The sequence below is a fragment of the Neopsephotus bourkii genome, unplaced genomic scaffold, assembly GCF_033783945.1.
Source record: "Neopsephotus bourkii isolate Nb327-2 ecotype Australia unplaced genomic scaffold, CSIRO-AGI_Nbou_v1 NB_1685, whole genome shotgun sequence".
Taxonomy (NCBI): domain Eukaryota; kingdom Metazoa; phylum Chordata; class Aves; order Psittaciformes; family Psittacidae; genus Neopsephotus; species Neopsephotus bourkii.
The window spans coordinates 872,044-892,531 of record NW_026902159.1 but is presented as its reverse complement, the minus strand read 5'-3'; positions in this window follow the sequence as shown (position 1 = coordinate 892,531).

Here is a 20,488-nt window from a genome sequence, read left to right as displayed (position 1 = left end):
TGTACTTAAACTGATATAAAGAAACAAAAATCTGGATGAGAAAAGGCAAGCATTGTAGTAATGACAAGAAACAGATATTTGCTTTATTGCTTTGTTTATTTAAATATCTGTATCATCTTGCTGATGCCACAATCAATTTTCATTTCATTCTTTAAATGCACTACTTTTTTTAATACAGATTTATCTTTAATACTCAGACTTTCTTAGTATCTGCGTAGTGTAAAAAGTCTGATTTTGTGCAAGTATGCAGTGGAAAATTGGAGTGCTACTGCATTTTGTATCTAACTGAAAACAAATATGTAAAGCTGCCAGTTGTGCTGTCTTTTGCCTGATGAAAGGTCATTCATAATCTTTTTTTATAGTTAATGGAATGCACCACTGTGATTATACAGACACCTGAATGCCTTCAGAAAGTTTGAAAACTAAACAATTTTATGCGAGATAACAAGGAAAATAATTTCCTTTGGAGAATGACCTTTCAAAAGTGACTGGTCCTCATCTTTTCGGTGATGCCAACATGTCAGCTTCACATTGTGTACAAACCTCTCTGTCTTTAACATATGCAAATATCCTCACTGAAACAGTAAAATAATGCAACATATTGTAATATTTATTTTTTCACAGATGTTCATCAGATAATAGCTTTTAAGAGTCTTTGAATACAGAACACTGTGTGTGCTGTCACCTTAGCCAGTTGATATTGTTTACAAATGTCAGCATTTCCTCTTTTTTGAGAAGGACAGATGATAATGTCTTCGGAAGAAGGGAACCTCAGGCCAAGTCTCAACTTACACCACCAGCAGTGACCGCTGTTGTCACATTCACAGTGGCATCAATAATAAAAGATAATAGTTACATACATGGGAAAAGAGGTACTAGAATGTCAAGATAAATGAGATAATCTCATACTAAGTCTATTAGAATTTTATAGTAAAAGATTGTGCTGTATTTTTCAGTTCAGTTTCTTCAGAAATCCTCACATTCAATCATGTTCAAATTATAAATCAGGATAAAATTTGAGATATGCAACCTTAGGGCCTTTCCTCTAGACGAATGAATTGTGGTTACTAAAGCTTACAGTTAGCAAGCATAAAATATGAAAGAATAATACCTAAGAAAGTATTCATAAATCCTCTTAAAGACTACTCAGTGCAGACTCTTCCTTCCAATTTTATATATAATTTTTACAGTGTGCTGTTATTTTCAGAATATAGCCTGCTTCTCAGAAGTCTTTCATATGGCAAAAAAGATAATAGGAAAAAAATACACAGATTTGTATGCAGAAAGGCATTTAACTGCCTATTGAGTTACTTTAAGTTAAAAACACGTGCTGCTGCTGGACCATTTATGTCATTGGAATGTGTGACCAAATTGATGATAAAGGAATTGCATGGCTAGGTACAATAAACTTATGCCATATTCTGGCTATCTTCATATCTTTCTAGCTTTCACTTTCTATTTCACTCTAGAGAGAATATATTTTTGTCTGTCATAGCCTCATGGACAGAAATCTCTGCTTTTTGGGCTGGTATGCCTGCAAAGTCCACTGTCACCCCTGTAGAGGTAGTGAAATCACAATGAGGAAAAATGCATATTGAGCCATTGAAATACAAGTAACACAAGCTCTGTGTTATTTCATTAATTAAAAACCACATAAATGCACACACTGCATGAAAATAACGCTGTTCTGTAAGTAATGCTTTGTACATTGCCTGTTGCGATATACCAGGCATTAGGTGATCATGGTGTCACACAACATTGTCCTAGACCTAGACTGAATGTGTCTTCTAAAACTATATTGTGGTTCCACACACTTAAGATTTTTATGCAAGGAAACCAGTTCATATTATCCAAATTTTAATCAGTTGCTAGGTGTAAGGTGATCCATAGGACTGCTATTAGTTTTAATTATGGCAAATAATTGTCTAGGACTTTTAACATTATGATTGTTGTTTTTCATCTTGGCAACATCTCTTCAGTCTTTGAAACCCTTTCTTAGATTTTGAAATAGAAGGCAAAGTATTCTATGTCATACCTCACATCTCTATTATGTTACTTGTCAGTCATATTCCTATATGAAAATCCAGTTGCTTGCTTTCCTGTTTGACAAAATTATCCATTTATTTGGTTCCTTTTATATACCAATTATTTTGTCTATTTCTTATAGCAGCAGCTGTTCTTTTTAGTTTCTTTGTTAGTAACATGGAAGTATTTTTGAAACTTCTACATTTTTAATACATTTAATTTTATGTGCATCTACCCCTTCATATTTTATTTCAATAACTTCCAAGCTCCTTATTGAAGCCCAAAAGAACAGTTGTCATAATATTTGACTTCCTGTGATTCTAGTCTCAACATCTACAGGGACAAAGGTACATCCTAATAATATATTATAATTGGTCCCTTTGCACAATTAATAAGTCAAGTCTTATCAATCAGTGAATTCCTGTTTGTGTAACAAGTGCTGCAGATAATATGCAGAGAAAAATCTTCCCTGAGAGAGAAGCTCTAAAGTCAAGTAAGAAGAATTGCTTATGATTTGAGATTATTCTTCATGACTTTTGAGGGAAGATCCCATTCACAGAACTGTATTTGACTACAGGGTGATCAGGTGAGTTGTACTAGAAACAACTATTAGGGCCAATCAGAAGCAAAAGAGTAGGTTTGGAAGCTTATGCTACCCAGCTGCTCTGCATGGTAAGTAGTCAGTGAAAGTGGCAGTCATAATAATCTTGAAAAACTTCTCACTACAGCAGATCCAGAATGCTTGCTTCCAAGCTAAGAGTGCAGAAGTGGCTCCAGTGTTTCTTGATAAGGTTCATTCTGAGGAAGGCCACTGCGATGGGTAGTAATGCACAACCATCTCGAGGCACTTGAATATGGCCTGGGTTTAAGTTAAATAGCAGGCATGTGAAGGAGAGGTGGGCAGCTTTGTTATTCCCTTTGACACCTGCAATGCAGCACTAGAAGCTCTGAGGTGCTCCTCAGCTGGGCGAAGGGGGTGAGGGGGGACCGTTGGTGCTGACTTACAAGGTGGAGAGAGCAGGGGCTCATTCAAGGGAATTTTCCCTCCCTCCATTTCCACCACTTAGGTTAGATGTGGAGAAGTGGTTCATTCACACCAAATACAGACAGGATTCTTCCCTTCTAGCCTACTTCCAGAATAACACACTCAGGAGGCAGCAAAGACCATCTCATTTGTTCTTGGTGTTGAACAGCTGGTCATTAGATGCAGAAATTGCCCTTTGTTAGATACCCCCTGAGAAAAACCCCATAAAGATAATAACTAAATAAGTCAAGTGAGGTTTGGAATGGCTGTATGAATTAGGTGAGCTGAATCTTCCAAGATGATTGAAGAAATGGTAGCAATGTGACTGCCTTTTTTACTTACTCCCTGAGGTTTCATCTGAAGATGATGTATTTCTGAAAGCTGTCACTGCTGAAGGTTTTTTTCTGAGCAGATTTTGTGTTAAGGTATTCATCAGGCAAGCTGGAACTGGATCATAACATTTCTAAGGGTTAAATAGTTGAGGATAGCTTTTGGGGAGGAGTGGGGAACACAAGCAAAACCAAAAGCATTATGCCAAAACCAACAAATCACATATCCAAATTTTCTGTTTTATTTTCTGTCCTCTTTATTGCCAAGAACATTAAGCAAGATAGACACTTAAGGAATGATAGATAAGCATGCCAATGTCAAATAAAATGCATTTCTGAACATATAAGTATAGACGACAAGTTAGACAAACAACATGCAAAACCATGAATGTATCTAAAGTGTCAGAGAAACAGGATGAATTTGAATCTCTCGACTCCTAATACATTAGAAATTTACCATCTAAATATTTAATACTCAGCTCTCAAAAATTAGAGAAACTTGTGAGTTAAACATCTGGAGCAGTTTATGTTTCAAACTTAGATTACTGATGTAGAAAAGCAACTGTGTGTGAGTAATGAATTCTTACCTTGTTTTTAAGGGACAAAGTAAGGTGATTTAAATTCCCTAATATACACTATATCATTAAGCAGGACTGATCATTCAATTAAGAAGGATACAGACTTTTCCAGTGCATTAGAGAGTTAATTTGATCACACAGATCAGCTACATACTTACGGGAGCTAATAATGCATTAGCTAAAATATTTATGGAGTTAAATGATTCCATCAATTGTACTGTAGTTCACCAAGATTGTTTTATTTTAATATTAATATGGACAAACTGTGCCAGAGATGCTAAAAATGTTGAACTTCAAGCGCATTTCTCAATCATTCTGATTTATAGAAGTGCTTTTTGGTTTAGAGCATGTTCAGTGAAAGATAAAAGGAAAAGCTTCTTGATATATCTTAAGGTGATAGATTAACAAAGTTGAAGACCTATATAGAAATAGATCACAAACTATCAATCTCTTGCATATACTACATATTTTAATTTAGGTTTCTGTAAAGTGCTGATTGCAGTAGCTTTGCAGAGAAGTAGTTGAGTGTAAAATAGCTTTAGGACAGGAAAGTTGAAATGGTATCTTTTCTGGAACAGTTTTCTTTGAAAGAAGTGTTTATCACTTTAAATCAAAATGAATTCATTTCTTACAAATCATATAGTGGATGTAAATCCATTCCTCTAACATGCGATCACATCCCACACATACTTTAGTTTGCCATTCTTCTCTTTCTTTTTGCAGGTGCTGTTAAAAAAATGCAAGAGCCTCCACTTGCCGAGATGCGTGTGTACTTAGCTATTTACAGCTTTAAATGAGAAAATAAGGCTTCTTAGAATTCTGAAAATGTTGAATTTGTTTCTCCCAGCTGGAGAGTGGGGTTTGCTTCATTTCTACAAATATGTCTATGTCAGAATGTTCTTCAGCTTGATGCCAGGAAACTGCACTCTGTGTTATGGAGTTCAATGGGGGGAAAGACTGACTGCCTTCAGCAACTGTTCCATCCACCTGATGACTGAAATAGATGTGGTGGGTTTTGAATATAGATGTGGTGGGTTTTGAATATGATTATTCCTTTGGAGTGAAAAGGTTGGTTAAGCAGTGAGTCTTTTTAGATTTTTTTCATAACTTTTTTTTTTTGTATGGGTATCCCCAACAGTAACACATGAAAAGTAACTTTTCCTGTGAAATATTTCTGCACTATACTCCTAGGGTTGCTATTGGGATATATATGAGTTTGAGACAGTTATGCACAGAGAAAATGAGAAATTTTTTAAATAATTCAGGTATTTGGGCTGTTGTTTTTCATTTTAGAATGTGGTGTGTGAGTGTCCTATAAAAATTATAGTCAGAAACCCAGGATGTATTAAGGAAGCTGACTGTCTCTCGAAGTGTCCACCTTTATTCCTATTGCATTCCTTCTGGTATGCAAATATCTTCATAAGGAGTTATGAGGAAAGCCAATTACTTTCCCCATCATCAGCGTTCTTTATCCCACTCTGTACCAATACATATTTTCATTCCTTTAGTTTGCATTTTTTAAAAGCTTAGCTTTCATCAGTCCTCTGGTTTATGAGATAGGCTTTGTGCTTGAGCTGACAATTTAAAGAGTTATACATTTACCTGCGCTGATATGAGATAAAGAAATTAACGTGGGAAGCTGTGATCTAATCTCTTCCATTAAAGCCATTTTGGTATAATCTTCCATGTTTGCTTCTTGCAGGTTTTCTATACTGTAAGAACATTTTAAAATTCTCAGTCTGAACTCCTGTGAAATACATCATGTATCTTTTAAGAGCTTTTACATAACGCCACATGAATTTAGTGCGCTCACCTTCCCTGTACCAATTTTAATACCCCTGTGACTTCAACAATAATAAATAAAATATTTCAATAACATTTTGTGAAATAATTCTCATTTTCAGTTACAGAAAGATCTAAGTAATCTTAAAAAATAATGTTGGTTATTTAACAGTCAAAAGCATATCTAATATTTAGACATAACTACATAGACAGATAATAATTCTTTTCATCATTAATTTTTCCTTTAATTTCTCCTGTTACTCTGTCGACATTGGGTCTCTGCATATAAACCTGAGAACCAAGATAACAGATGTACACTGTGGTATTGCAAGTATGCAGATCCACCTACTATTAGTGCACCTATGACCAAGCCTAATGCCTACAAAGTGGAGGGAGGCTTTTGTCATTGGAGAGTTGCAAATGGAACAGGCAGTACACTTTCTTCATGCTCCTAATAATTAACTTTTTATATGTGTGAGATCATAGGCATGCCATGCTCTATCAGCAGTGTCATATTACTTCTAAGCAAAAGCAACCATCAGGTGTTTCTGAAATTTTGATGACAAAACCTGACATCTGATGGTTTTTCTCTACACTATGATCAACTAGAAAATTATATGTCCTTCACGTATTTAGACATCAGAATGAACATTAACCTATTTAAGTCTCTCTCCACCTTTCTAAATCCTAAAATATCAAATTGATTATCACCTGATATCTTTCCAAGTGGAATTATGTGAGACTGTGATTCAATCCCACAACTGACCACTGCCAAATGGGAGGGCTACAGGAGCAGTTGTTCCACCTCCTCGCTTTTTCACATGATGTGGTTCTGTCCCTTCGTAGGCTGTACTGAAGACCATCCCTGAAAAGATTGATTGCACTAACCCAGCAGAAAACCATCTGATATTGTCTCATGGAGAGACCTGATGTATGTTACAGCTAAGGCAAGGTAAACAGAGACAGCATGCAGCAGGGAGCAGTGACAAGGTGTTAGATTGGCTCAAGCTGTCTTGTGTAATTCTGTTTTTGAAAGTGAAGAGACAGAGCTTTTACAGCTTGGCGTGAAAAGTAATGTTAGCTCCGGTTGGTGTGTTTGGTTTTGTTTGAGTTTTGCTGGTTTTGGTTGGGGTTTTTTGCTGTTTTTTTTTTTTTTTGGGGGGGGGGAGTGTTTTGGTTTGTTTTTGGTTTTTTTTAACTGCATGTTAGTGCTAGTAGTTGTCCTCCATTCAGAAAACATACTTTGGGTTTAAAACCATTCAGTTATCCTGGAATTTGGTTGGAAAGAGATACTAAATTATTAATTGGTTTGGGGTATTTTTAATGTGATTTTACAATTCCCGTTGTCACTTAACCCAAGTTGGCCAAAGCCAATCTTTAAGAAAGATGTATCTATTTCTGACTGCATACCACTATAAAATGAATTACCAAAGATCAAATGGTTGCTGAATATTTTTTTAAATTATTTAATAGAAAATTAATTAGACATTTAACCCTTCTGAACAGGGAACACTATCTATTAGGGAAGACAAAACTGAAGTAATAATGGATTATGTACTGCTTTCCCCTGCTCAATGCTTCCTTCCTTTCAGGGAATCTATGATTTTCAAGTTCCAGCAAAGTGTTACTCTTTAGTTCCTCTTCATGTCCCATTCAAGGCCTGATTGGTACAGGCATCCTGATGTGTCCCTGCTCTATCATTTGGTCTTTGAAATCTCCCCCTGAGCACCTCTCTCCAGGTTGTCTTGCCATCAATTTAGGCACACATAGGGGTACATGAGGAGTAGCTGTGAACAAAATTAAACTCATAAACTCAATAGCTATCACATGCACATTGAAATAGTTTGAACTGTATGCACAATTGTCATTTCGTACTGATGATCATCATAATGTGCACTTAAAATTTGTATGCAAAACCCTTAAAATTTGTATGCAAAACCCCAATAATATTGTTATATTCCCGATGAAATGAAAACACAACGAATTTATTTTTTGGGGGAAAAAAATAGCTTTAAAATAAAGGGGAAAAACCATCCCATACCTAGAAATTTCCTTCTTTTCTTCCTCCTTCTTTCTATATTTTACCCTAAACTAACTATACTTTATTTTGAATAGCTTTGAAATTTACTGTGGATGACTCTTTACACCATTTTTGATTTATGCATTGGGTTCGTGTGACAAGGTTTTGGTAGCAAGAGTCTACCGGTGTGGCTTCTGGAAGAACCTTCTAGAAGCTTCTCTGATGTCTGACAGAACCAATGCCAGCTGGATCCAAGACTGATCCTCTACTGGCCAAGGCTGAGCCCATCAGCAATGGTGGTAGCACCTCTGGGATAACAGATTTGAGAAATGGGGGAACTGCACAGCAGCAACAGCAGCCAGAGAGAGGAGTGAGACTATATGAGAGAAACAGCTCTGTAGATACCAAGGTCAGTGCAGAAGGAGGGAAGGAGCTGCTCCAGTATCAGAGCAGGGATTCCCCTGCAGCCCATAGGGAAGGACTCACATTGCAGGAATTCGTGGTGGACTGTCTCCTGTGGTAGGGAACACACAGTGGATCAAGGGAAGAGTGTGAGGAGTCCTCCCGTGAGTAGAAAGGAGCAGCAGAGACAATGTATGATCAACTGACCACAACCCCCATTCCCTGTTCCCCTGTGCCACTGGGGAGAAGAGATAAAAACTGTGAATGAAGGAGGGGTGGTGGGAAGATGACTGAAGATTTGTTTTATTTTCTAATTATCCTACTTTGATTTGATCAGTAATAAATTAAACTGATTTTCTCAAGTCAAGTCTTTTTTGCCCATGATGGTAACTGATGAGTGATCTCTCCGTGTCCTTATCTGAACCCATGAGCCTTTTGTTATATTTTCTCCTCACTGTCCAGCTGAGGAGAGGGAGTGATAGAGTGGCTTTGGTGAGCACCTGTGGTCCAGCCAGGGTCAAACCCCCACAGCAAAATAGAAATTTCACTGGGAAAATCATAGACTCAGAATAGTTTGGGTTGGAAATTACCTTAAGATCATCAAGTTCCAAAACCTCACACTAAACCATTCCACCCAAGGCTCCATCCAACGTGGCCTTGAACACTGCCAGGGATGGAGCATTCACAACTTCCTTGGGCAACCCATTCCAGTGCCTCACCACCCTAACAGGAAAGAATTTCTTCCTTATATCCAATATAAACTTCCCCGTTTTAAGTTTTAACCCGTTACCCCTTGTCATAGAATCATAGAATAGTTAGGGTTGGAAAGGACCTTAAGATCATCAAGTTCCAACCTCCCTGCCATGGGCAGGGACACCTCGCTCTAAACCATATCACCCAAGGCCTCGTCCAACCTGGCCTTGAACACTGCCAGGGATGGAACATTCACAACCTCCACTATAGTGCCTAATGCATCCTTATAGACCCCCTTCAGATACTGGAAGGCTGCTATGAGGTCTCCATGCAACCTTCTCTTCTCCAGGCTGAACAACTCCAACTTTCTCAGCCTGTCTTCATACGGGAGGTGCTCCAGTCCCCTGATCATCCTCGTGGCCCTCCTCTGGACTTGTTCCAACAGTTCCATGTCCTTTTTATGTTGAGGACACCAGAACTGCACACAATACTCCAGGTGAGGTCTCACGAGAGCAGAGTACAGGGGCAGGATCACCTCCTTCAACCTGCTGGTCACGCTCCTTTTGATGCAGCCCAGGATACAGTTGGCTTTCTGGGCTCAAGCGCACACTGAAGCCGGCTCATGTTCAGTTTCTCATCGACCAACACCCCCAAGTCCTTCTCCACAGGGCTGCTGTGAATCTCTTCTCTGCCCGGCCTGTAGGTGTGCTGGGATTGCTCCAGCCCAGATGGAGTTGGAGCAGTGCCTGGGATTGCTCCAACCTTGTACTTGTCATGGTTAAACTTCATCAGGTTGGCATCAGCCCACCACACAAGTGTGTCAAGGTCCCTCTGGATGGCATTCCTTCCCTCCAGCGTATCAATCAAACCACACAGCTTGGTGTCATTGGCAAACTTGCTGAGGGCGCACTCAATCCCACTGTCCATGTCACCAACAAAGATGTTGAACAAGACCGGTCCCAACACCGATCCCTGAGGGACACCACTCGTTACTGGTCTCCAGCTGGACATTGAGCAATTGACCACAACTCTGCCTGCGGCCATCCAGCCAGTTCTTTATTCACCGAGTGGTCCACCTATCAAATTGATGTCTCTCCAATTTAGAGACAAGGATGTCGTGTGGGACAGTGTCAAACGCTTTGCACAAGTCCAGGTAGATGACAACAGCTGCTCTACCCCTGTCCATCAGTTCTGTAGCCCCATCATAGAAGGCCACCAAATTTGTCAGTCAGGATTTCCCCTCAGTGAAGCCATGCTGGCTGTCACCAAGCACCTTGTTGTTTTTCATGTGCCTTAGCATGCCTTCCAGGAGAATCTGCTCCAAGATTCTGCCAGGCACAGAGGTGAGACTGACTGGTATGTAGCTCCCTGGGTCATCCATTTCCCCCTTCTTGAAAATGGAAGTTATATTACCCTTTTTCCAGTCTTAATAATAGGTATTAATAATTAAGTGTCTGAGACTTTTACTGTTTCACAAATGATACAGAAAGCCAGGCAACTTGTTAAGGCTTCTTTATTAGTTATCAAATGCTAAAGCTCAAGTTTTAACTTGTGGTGAAGTACGAGGATGGTAAGTAAGTGCTTGAAGACCCTACCTGTACATTGATATAAAGGTAAAGTAAGAACTAGCAGGTGAACATGTCTCTCTGCTCTGCAGAGGAAGAATTACTGCCCTTTGTCACATAGGCAAAACACAAAAAACTGTAGCAAGAAAAAAATCCCTTGCCCATTGGTTTAGTTAAGCTGTCTGTAGTATTTCTAGCTCTGTGTGCTTGCCTGTCACGGTGATCAAATGAGCTGTTATAGCGGAGCAAGTTTGAATGAGAAGAGTTGTAGTAAAAGAAATGTCCTTGGTTCCAATGTCTATATTCTGCTCGCTTCTGTTGAAGATTTGTGCTTTAATCTAGCAGAAAAGATCACAGCCTATCCTCACACCTTATTTTCTGCTTGATCCTTTGGTTAAGTCGTAATCCTGTGTGTGGCATTGCAGTCATGAAAATTGTCACAAATCCGGCATAATGTTTTTTACTGTAGGATGAAATAGTAAAAGGAAAGCAGTGGAGAGGGCCAAATATAGTTGATTGTATAAATCTTTGTCAAGTAAAAAGATATTTCTTCATTTTCTCTGAATTTATAACATCTTCGGTATGTGGTGAACAGGCCCTAGGACTGCTATAGCAGCCAAGGCCTTAGTCTCCTATGGTCTGTATTTTCCTCTTCACTTTGTCTCTGTATCAATTGTATTTCCTTTTGTTTTTGAAGAGAACATATTTGAGAGCAACAATTTCATATTTACAGTAGTCAGTCTGGAAAAAATATAAAAATGTTTTCCTTGGAGGACTAATCTGGCACTTTGGAACTCTGGTTCTCTGGATAGTAACTTTTCAACCTTGCCTATTAATGTGAGATTATTTCGGAATGGGTGCTGTCTCTCCACATCTATATTTACAACACATAGTAGAATAGGTCTTTGTTAGAAATAGACAGTAAGTGCTACTATAATATTACTACATAGTAGATGCTGCTAATAAGAAGCAGGGCTGAACATTTCTGGGTGCTCAGGTCTGCATTGTTCATGAGACTAGTAAGTATTCCATGTTTAAAATGTGCCCTTTATTTAGTACATTCTTTATAGATGCTTAAGATGTTTGTCATCAGGTTGTCATTTTAAAATATAAGCACTACATACTTTACATATATTAACTTAGCCTCAGAGAACGACATTATTTTAAAAGGCCAAATTCTGCATTTTTTTTAAGCACAAAGATTGTACATGTTAAATTAATTACATGTGAGTACTTTAAAATTGCATTCACTTTGAATCAAAGCAGTCTGGCCCACAGTAGTTCCACACTAAGTTGCCTGTTAATTAGATAAGGAATTACGTCAGCTGGCAGCAGTAAAATGGCCACTATCAGGTCTTGTAGTTATTCAGCTTTAGATTAAAAACCCCAAGAAATATAACCCAACTTTAATTTATTGTTTAAACTTCCAAGGAATGATTCTTCTTATCTGATGATTTAGATGCAGTATGGAACTGAGAGGATGAATTCTTTCCATAAAAAATGACCTCTCTTCTCCTTTGGCAATTGGGATTATCACAAGCTCTAATAAATAAGATGATTTCTAAATGGAGTGTGTCTATGTTCTCTGGTTTGATGTAGTATAGGCATTATCTTTTACAATATTCAGTTTTGACTTCAACTGCATATTATCATAATTTGAGACAGGCACATGTAGCTCTGTTGTAACTAAATGAAAATCCTAAGTCTCCTACTAAGCAAATTTTGCTTCTAACACTTGAATATTTCTCCTTCAAAATGCTGCCCTCAAGACCTTGTATATTTAGGGATTTTTACAGTGGCAGAAGCAATTTATTTTTTATTTTTAATAAAGGACCCTCAAGGCACTATGGGCAGTTATAGTGGAATTAGCAGTTTGGTCACATTGAATGTGATCCCTCTGAGCAGCAATAATACAACCTTGTTATTTCATTATGAAATAGAATCTAAGCTTCATGTATATCTTATTAGGCTGCAGAGCAAAAAATATAATAATCTCATGGGGCTGATCTTTGTTAATGCACTGTGACCCCTGCTATTTTCAAATTGGCTCTGAAGTACTCCCTTAATGCAGCCACAGTAAAATAATCCAAAGAACTTCTTTCTGTAATGAAAATCAAATTCTATGATATCTGCAGGTATTTGTGTAAAAAATTATACAGTAAGTGTGTACATACCTGTGTGTGTATATATATTGTTGGATCATAGAATCATAGAATAACTAAGGTTAGAAAGGACCTTAAGATCATCTAGTTCCAATCCCCCTGCCATGGGCAGGGACATTTCACACTAAACCATGTCACCCAAGGCTCTGTCCAACCCGGCCTTGAACACTGCCAGGGATGCAGCATTCAGAACTTCCTTGGGCAACCCATTCCAGTGCCTCAGCACCCTAACAGGAAAGAACTTCTTCCTTATATCCAATATAAACTTCCCCTGTTTACGTTTTAACCCATTACCCCTTGTCCTATCACTATAGTCCCTAATAAAAAGTCAGTCCCCAGCATCTTTATAGACCCCCTTCAGATACTGGAAGACTGCTATGAAGTCTCCATGCAGCCTTCTCTTCTCCAGGCTCAACAGCCTCAACTTTCTTAGCCATTTCTTCATACTGGAGGTGCTCCAGTCCCTGATCATCCTCGTGGCCCTCCTCTGGACTTGTTCCAACAGTTCCATGTCCTTTTTACGTTGAGGACACCAGAACTGCACACAATACTCCAAGTGCAATCTCACGAGAGCAGAGGGACAGGATCACCTCCTTTGACCTGCTGGTCACGCTCCTTTTGATGCAGCCCAGGATACAGTTGGCTTTCTGGGCTGCGAGTGCACACTGAAGCTGGCTCATGTTCATTTTCTCATCGACCAACACAGAGAATCTTTGAATGGTTTTGTTTGAAAGGCACTTTACAGATCATTGGGTTCCATGGGCCCTGCCATGGGCAGAGACGACTCATAATAGACCAGGTTGCTCAAAGCCCAGCCAATCTGGTCTTAAACACCAAGCTCAACTCACTCATTCTCACTTCATAGAGGTGCCCCAGCCCTCTGGTCATCTTTGTGCAGCTCCTCTGGGCTTCCTCAAGCAGGCTTATGTCCCTCTTTTGTTGGGAGCCCTGGAGCTACACAACATTACTCCAGGTGGGGTCGAAGGAGAGCAGAGTAGAGTGGGATAATATCTGAAATTCATTGTTTCTTGGCTGAAGGTGTCTGTAAACAAAAGTAGGCTTTTATCACTTCAGACAATACACAACTGGTATAAACAAAACTAGGTGATTCAAGGTTTGCTTTTTTCCCCACTGTAATCTGAAACATGCATGACTTAAACCCTTGGGTCTCTGCTATTGGCCGGGACATGTTTTACTGGATAGATTTTCTCAAAGTCCTCTCCAACATGACCTTAAACACATCCAATGAAGGGGCATCCATAGCTTCTCTGGTTAATCTGATCAGTATTTCACCATCCTCATAATGGAAAAAAAATATTTGCTATTTTCAATCTAAACCTACCCTCTTTCAGTTTCAGTTTAAAACTGTCTCCCATTTATCCCCTGATACAATTTAAAGTGGAAAAAGTAGGAGGAGAAGCAGGATAATAAACTTCAAACCTATATAGAAATCCTGCACTGGACATCACTTGAGGTCCTAGCTTTGTATGTTGAGAACACAGGCTGATATGGAAAGGTAACTTTTAAAAACTGTTAAGAAAATAGTTGCTTCTAATATCACTTCATTATCATTCATAGGAAGCTCAGATTAAAGTAGAAGTGTCCACTGTTTTCTTAGCAAGTGATGTAGGAATAAAACAACTGCCTAATTTATAAAACAACATAAGGAAATACCCATGGAATTTCCAGCAGCACTAGCCTGTAGCAGTTGAGCCTTCCACAACATAATTAAGTTTAGCATCCTGGGGGATAAACTCTGTGTGTGTATGTGTGTGTGTGTGTGTGTGCGCAAAAACAAGAAGAAAAATGGGTAAGTAAATCTAACCTTAACAGGTTATATCTAACCTAATAATTTTAGCCTCCAGCAGATGCTTAATAAATAGGCTTCAAAGGGAAAAGTATAAAACCAGTAATCCGTAGATTTGGGAAGGTTAAGCCTGTCATCTGTCAGAGAAGGTATACAGATTTGATCAAAACTGAAGAAATAATAAATCTATAATGTGGTTAAATGGCAAATTTCAAAAAATAACTTCAGGAGCATTGTATAAATAATATCTATCCAAGTGTTGTGCAAAACCTGTAGTTCTGTTACGAGAACTTGAGTAAAAGATATTCAGGCATATAAAGTATTTTGGCATGCTATGGCACAGTAGACAAGTTAAAACCCTTTTGAGACTGAGTAGAAGAAGGTAAATGAAGCTCTTAAGAAAGGTAAAAGTACTAGAGAGACTTAACTGATGTGTTGAAATTGGCATACTTAACTGAGTAAGATAAGATAAGATTAATATAACAGTAAGGTAAGGTAAGGTAATTAATATATAACAAAAGGGGGCAGTAGCTTGACAGAATTGCTGACTAAGGTATAAATTGTTGAGGCAGCCATCTTGCAAATACTGAGTGATTAAAATCAGGGAAAAGGAAAAGAGTGCTGGGGGTGAGTATAGCACACAGAAAGGACTTAGAAAGGGGGGAAAGGAAATACAAGGGCAGCAAAACACGTGGTAAAGAGTGAGTTGAGGGGTGCCTGCCAAGCTGCCCAATCACTACAGCACAACAGGACAGGACATGTATGTGTTTTGACCACATACATGTCTGTGTGACCAAGTCCTGCAGCCAGGGGGACTTGAGTGGTTTTTCCAGTATTTGCCATGGAACGCCCAGAGGAAAGTTAAACAAACACCTTGTCTCCCCAATGCATCTATCACATCCTGAAAGACATTTACTTCATGTAAACTTTGTTATTCCATTTTTCAAACAGAAATCTTGAACCTACTCAGAACTTTCTCATTTGGTTCCTTTCATTTGATTCCTCATGACAGCAAGAGTCTTCAGCTAATTCAGAACAGATAACAGTACCTTTCTTTGAAGCATAACAGATGTGGCTTGCATTTCCCTTTTAGATATAGATATACTCTTTAAAATTCTATTGGTATAATTATGTGTTTGTCTTAAAAAAAATTATTTTTCTAACAGCTTCAGAGCTAATTCTTTACATGAAACTATTCAAGGAAGATTGTCAAAGAGTGAGAAGTAAATTAATGGTAATGATTAAAAATTAGGAAAGAAGAGCAGAAGCCAGACAATGTGAGCGTAAATCAAATCTTTTGTTTGTCCAAAGGCTAACATTTGTTATGATATTTTCCATGTCAAATTTCCTACAGATAATTATATGGCATGTAAAAAGGCTAGAAAGGACTTCAGAGAAGCAAAATTTATAGTTGACATTAAATTATTGAGGCTAGTCAAGTATAATGATGCCTGAAAACATTCTGAAGTAAATAATAAAGTTAGATGAATAGGGAGTAGGACAGGTAATGTAATTTGCTCCTAACAGATGTAAGGAAATGCTAACTGGAAGGAGTGATTGGAGTTGTTCATACATGTGGCATTAAAAAGTAATTGTAATCACTCGGGAAATAAATCCTACGGGCATTAAAGTTTAAACTACTGAATGGAAACAAAACTACATGAACAAATTATTTTCTTCTCATGTATCTGTAGTCTGAAATGTGTGGCATAGGCCACAATGAGAGATATGGAAGTAAGCAGAAGGATGCGCCAGGGTACAGCAGGTCCAGGGACAGTGCAGCAAGGCCTGGAGCTCTGTCCTTTGCCACTGATTAGCTCTGTCCCACTGCCACCAGTGAGCCAAGCCAGCGACAGCAACCAGCTGCAGGCAGTGGAAGTTTGATTAAAAAAGGAGGGAAATCTTTTAGTTGTCTTAGCTTGATTAGGGTAGTCCTCTCTGCCATAGAAACGTCATCCTTCAGCCTACTTTTGGTTATAAGAAGTTTTGGAGCTAAAATGAAACGATTTGTGTAAGGCAAAAATATTTTAAAATGCTGTGTAGCCACTATGCTGAAATGTTGAGGATTTTGTGTCCAGAGAAGGGAGCTCAGGAGTGTGCATCACCTTCATACACAAATCCTAAATCCTCAATTGCCTAATTAAATAAAACTTTTGCTATTGATTTTTGAGGACCAAAAATTCATTTTTAACAGGAGATGGACTGTCGACTGTCTCAGCTTTGAATAAGAGAGGCTTTTGTACATGCCAGTTATGTAAATCTCTAGTATGTTCCTCTTGCAATGATAACTTCCATTAACTTACAAAATCTTGGGACAGAGCTTCAACAATTTTGAATTAGCATACAAGAATTGAAATAATTGCATTGGTGTTGATTTATGGGGAATCTAGCTAGAATTTGGTTCCTTAATCATTGAGGTCATAGCTGTTTTTCAAGGTAAAATAATTTACTTTAATTTATTGTTTCAGTTTTTAAAAGTTGGTGAAAGTGTTCTGCAATGGATTTACCCTACAGCTTTGACAGAAAATGTGCATTCTTATGTCTTTGCATGGGAAACATCCAAATTAATGACATCAAACCAGTAAGGCAATGAAAGTTTTATTTTCTTATTTAAGTGCTTCACTTCAGGTTGGAATTTGTGGTTCAAAATAAACCAAGATGATAGAAAATCAGATAAGTAACATTCTGGTGGTGATATGCATTTACTTGAGATGAATCAGTGTTCAATTTCTGGACAGATAATTTATGCCAGTGACTTAAAACTCTGTCCTCTATGTGGTGGATATGTGCAGGTTACTCTCCTCCTCAGTCCTTACTGTTAGAGCCATTTTTCTTTCATAGGGATACAGCCATATCAATTTTGCTCAAAGACTAGAATATGCTCCATTTTCAAATGGCCAAGGTTTCAGCTGTGTGGCTGCATGGTCAATATTCAATCTGGAAACATGGAAAACTCTAAAAGCCATTTTGGATGTTACGGGAAAAAATAAGGTATGTCAAATAGTACTGTATAATGTTTGTTATATCAGGCCAGACAACTAATCTCATAATAGAGTTAATATTTATCTGAACAGTATTTTGCTAAGACAAATAAGATTTGGACTCCTTAACATTTTAGGGGAAAATACTGTGGCCTCAAAGATGTTCTGCATTGAGGAATTACAGACTGTTTATAGAGGCACTTTTTTTTTTTTTTTAAGCTCCTCAAACTCATGCTAGAAAGTAGCTTAAATCAGTGGATTTTTCTTTTTAAGAACTATTAAACACCCCCAAGAATACTTTAAAATTTATTTGCTTGTTTTGTTGACTTCAGCTTTGTTACAAGGATGCTGAGTCTAGATCTTTTGAAATCTAGAAAGACTAACTCAAATTTGGACACTCATGTGAAATCAAATGATACTACCTTTAGTGACAAAGAAAGTTGGTATCTGACTTGACTGCCTCATTTGGCAGAAACAGTGTTAGATTCATTTTCTATTGATACTAATAGAAATAGTAATGTGAATAGGGACCAAAATGGATTTTGGGTTTGATGTTGCAGAAATAATGTGTTAACTCAAATTTGTTCCATATCAGGTGAGCTGTCAGCTATTTTCTAATCTCTATTTTGCTAAAATTACTCTAGACATTAAAAAAAAAGGAAAATTAAAACTTTTAATAATGGTAGTCAACAGTAAATTTTTATGGCCTATGTGTGTTAATCTGAAATGTTGAAGCAATCAATTGTATATGAGCTGGTTATGTCACGAGTGTGATGCTAGTGTGAATCCCAGAGTGAGGATGCCTATGTCCTAGATGCATATATTTGGAAGAAATCCACACCAGGTTTCATGAGTTCTTTTAACTGTGGAATGATTTATTGTGGTTGAAGCTACACACTTATTGTAATCAAACTGCAAGTTTGATTTATTGCAGTAAAATAAAATTTGCAGTAAAAACTGATATCAGAATTCATTGCATAATAGAGTGATAAAGGCAATGGGAGGGGTGGAAAAAATTACTTACCTTGTAACTCATGTTGTGCCAAATCTGCAGGTAGCTGGCTGCTAATTTACACTTTTACTTTCCTAGTAGCTCACTGTATTAGAGGAACTGTCTGCTTAGTCAGAAAGGATGCATGAAAACACTTAAACTGAGACTTGCTGATATTCATTTGGTTCCAATAGGATTAATGGTGTGCTTAAAAGTAAGTGCTTAGGTAGGGTGCTGCCATTAAAGTTGTATCATTTTGCAAAAGCAAAGCAACCAAAAGTAAACATTCATGCATGTGCCTGAATTAAAAAAAGAAAGCAATATAGTTTGTGCACTTTGCGCAGAAGATAAAGAATGAATGCATATCCATTTGTTCTTTGGCTTGAGATTCTGAACTTTCCTTGGTGTTTTATCAATTTTGTTAGATCAAAATTCATGTTCAGAGACCACATGGGTTATCATCTCAACATATACTCTCTAATCAAACCTATGGAACAAATGTCATGGTCAGCTTTTGTTCAGACTGAACCTCCTGTTCATACCACTGGGCACATATTAGTGGAAATCATTCCCTTGATTCTGTTGGCACCATCTACATGTTTTCCACTAGTGTGCTACAGTTTGTAATGTGATCTCAGTGTTGAGTTATAGATCTATGTTAAATGACTTGGTATGTGTCCCATATATCACCATTTGGTTTTGGTATCATTTATCAATTTTAGTAGAATTTTTTTTCCCTAGTAGTTTATTCTTGCACAGAAAATGTTCAATAGTGAGTGTAAATGCAGGTTAAATATATGTAAGAGTATCTATTTCTCCTGTGCATTTTTTATAATTAAGTAAATACAATTAGCTTAGCCCTCTTACCATTTAAACAGTTTGTCATCCAGCCTGAAGATAATTATTAAGCCAAAGATAAACATTTAAAGTTGTTTTCTTTATGCTAAATTTTGCTTGCTGTCTTTCTAACTGACAACTGAAGCCTGGTAAATGAGAATAAATGCCATCCTAATGACTTTGAGAAATTTGTAATGATTAATTTATTCAGTTTTGTTGTCAAAGTTTTCCAGTCACAAGTGAGAATATATTTTAAGTCGAGTTAACATGTGTTCCTATAACAGTGTTATAGTGGGTGAGGAAAACAATTTGCAAAGAACAATAAATGCCAGAGATAGAAATCAAGTGCTCTGGCTATCAACAAAACAAAACACTAACCTAGCTAAGAGCTCGTTTAGCACCATTCCAGATGGCTAGAATTTTCCACAAGAGCATATCTTTTGCAATCAGTACTGCAAACATATGTATTCTTTTTTTCTTTAACAAAGTTATTTCTCAAATCATTCCTATACAAATTGCAGATCTAAACCTTATGTCCTGGTTTCAGCTGTAACAGTTATTTTTGTCCTTCTTAGTAGCTGGTGCAGTGCTGTGGTTTTGACTTTAGCCAGAGAATAATGCTGATAACACACCAATGATTTTAGTTGTTGCTCAGTAGCACTTACCCTGATCAAGGACTTCTCAGTCTCATGCTCTGACAGCGACAAGGGACACAAGAAGCAAGGAGGAAGCAGAGACAAGACATCTGACCTAAAGTAGCCAAAGGGGTATTCCATAACACAGCACGTCATGCCCAGTAGAGAAACTGGGGGGAGTCACCCAGAAGGCCCAGTTTGCGGGTGGTGAGCAATTGTATTGTGCATCACTTGTGTTTACTGGTGTTTGATTTGTTTTGTTTTGGCTTTTTTTCCTTTCCTTTTTTTTTGTTTTATATTCCACCCTTTGTTATTTTCCTTATTATTAGTAGTAGTTTTGTATTATACTTGAGTTATTGGATTGTTCTTATCTCAGCCCATGGAGTTTACATTCTTTTGATTCTCCTCCCCATCCCAGAGAGGCAGGGAAAGGAGTATGTGTGTGAGCAAATGACTTCATTGTTCTGAGTTACCAGCTGGGCTTAAACCATGACACCTTGATCCTATATATTTCTATCACCAATTCTTCTCATATGTAGCTAGGCAGAAATCAAAATGTGATATAAAAAAAAATTATAGTCTATCATGATTTGTCACCAAATTGATAATGAATTGTTGAATGGAACTTGATTCTCTAGCATTTTGTGTGATCATTCA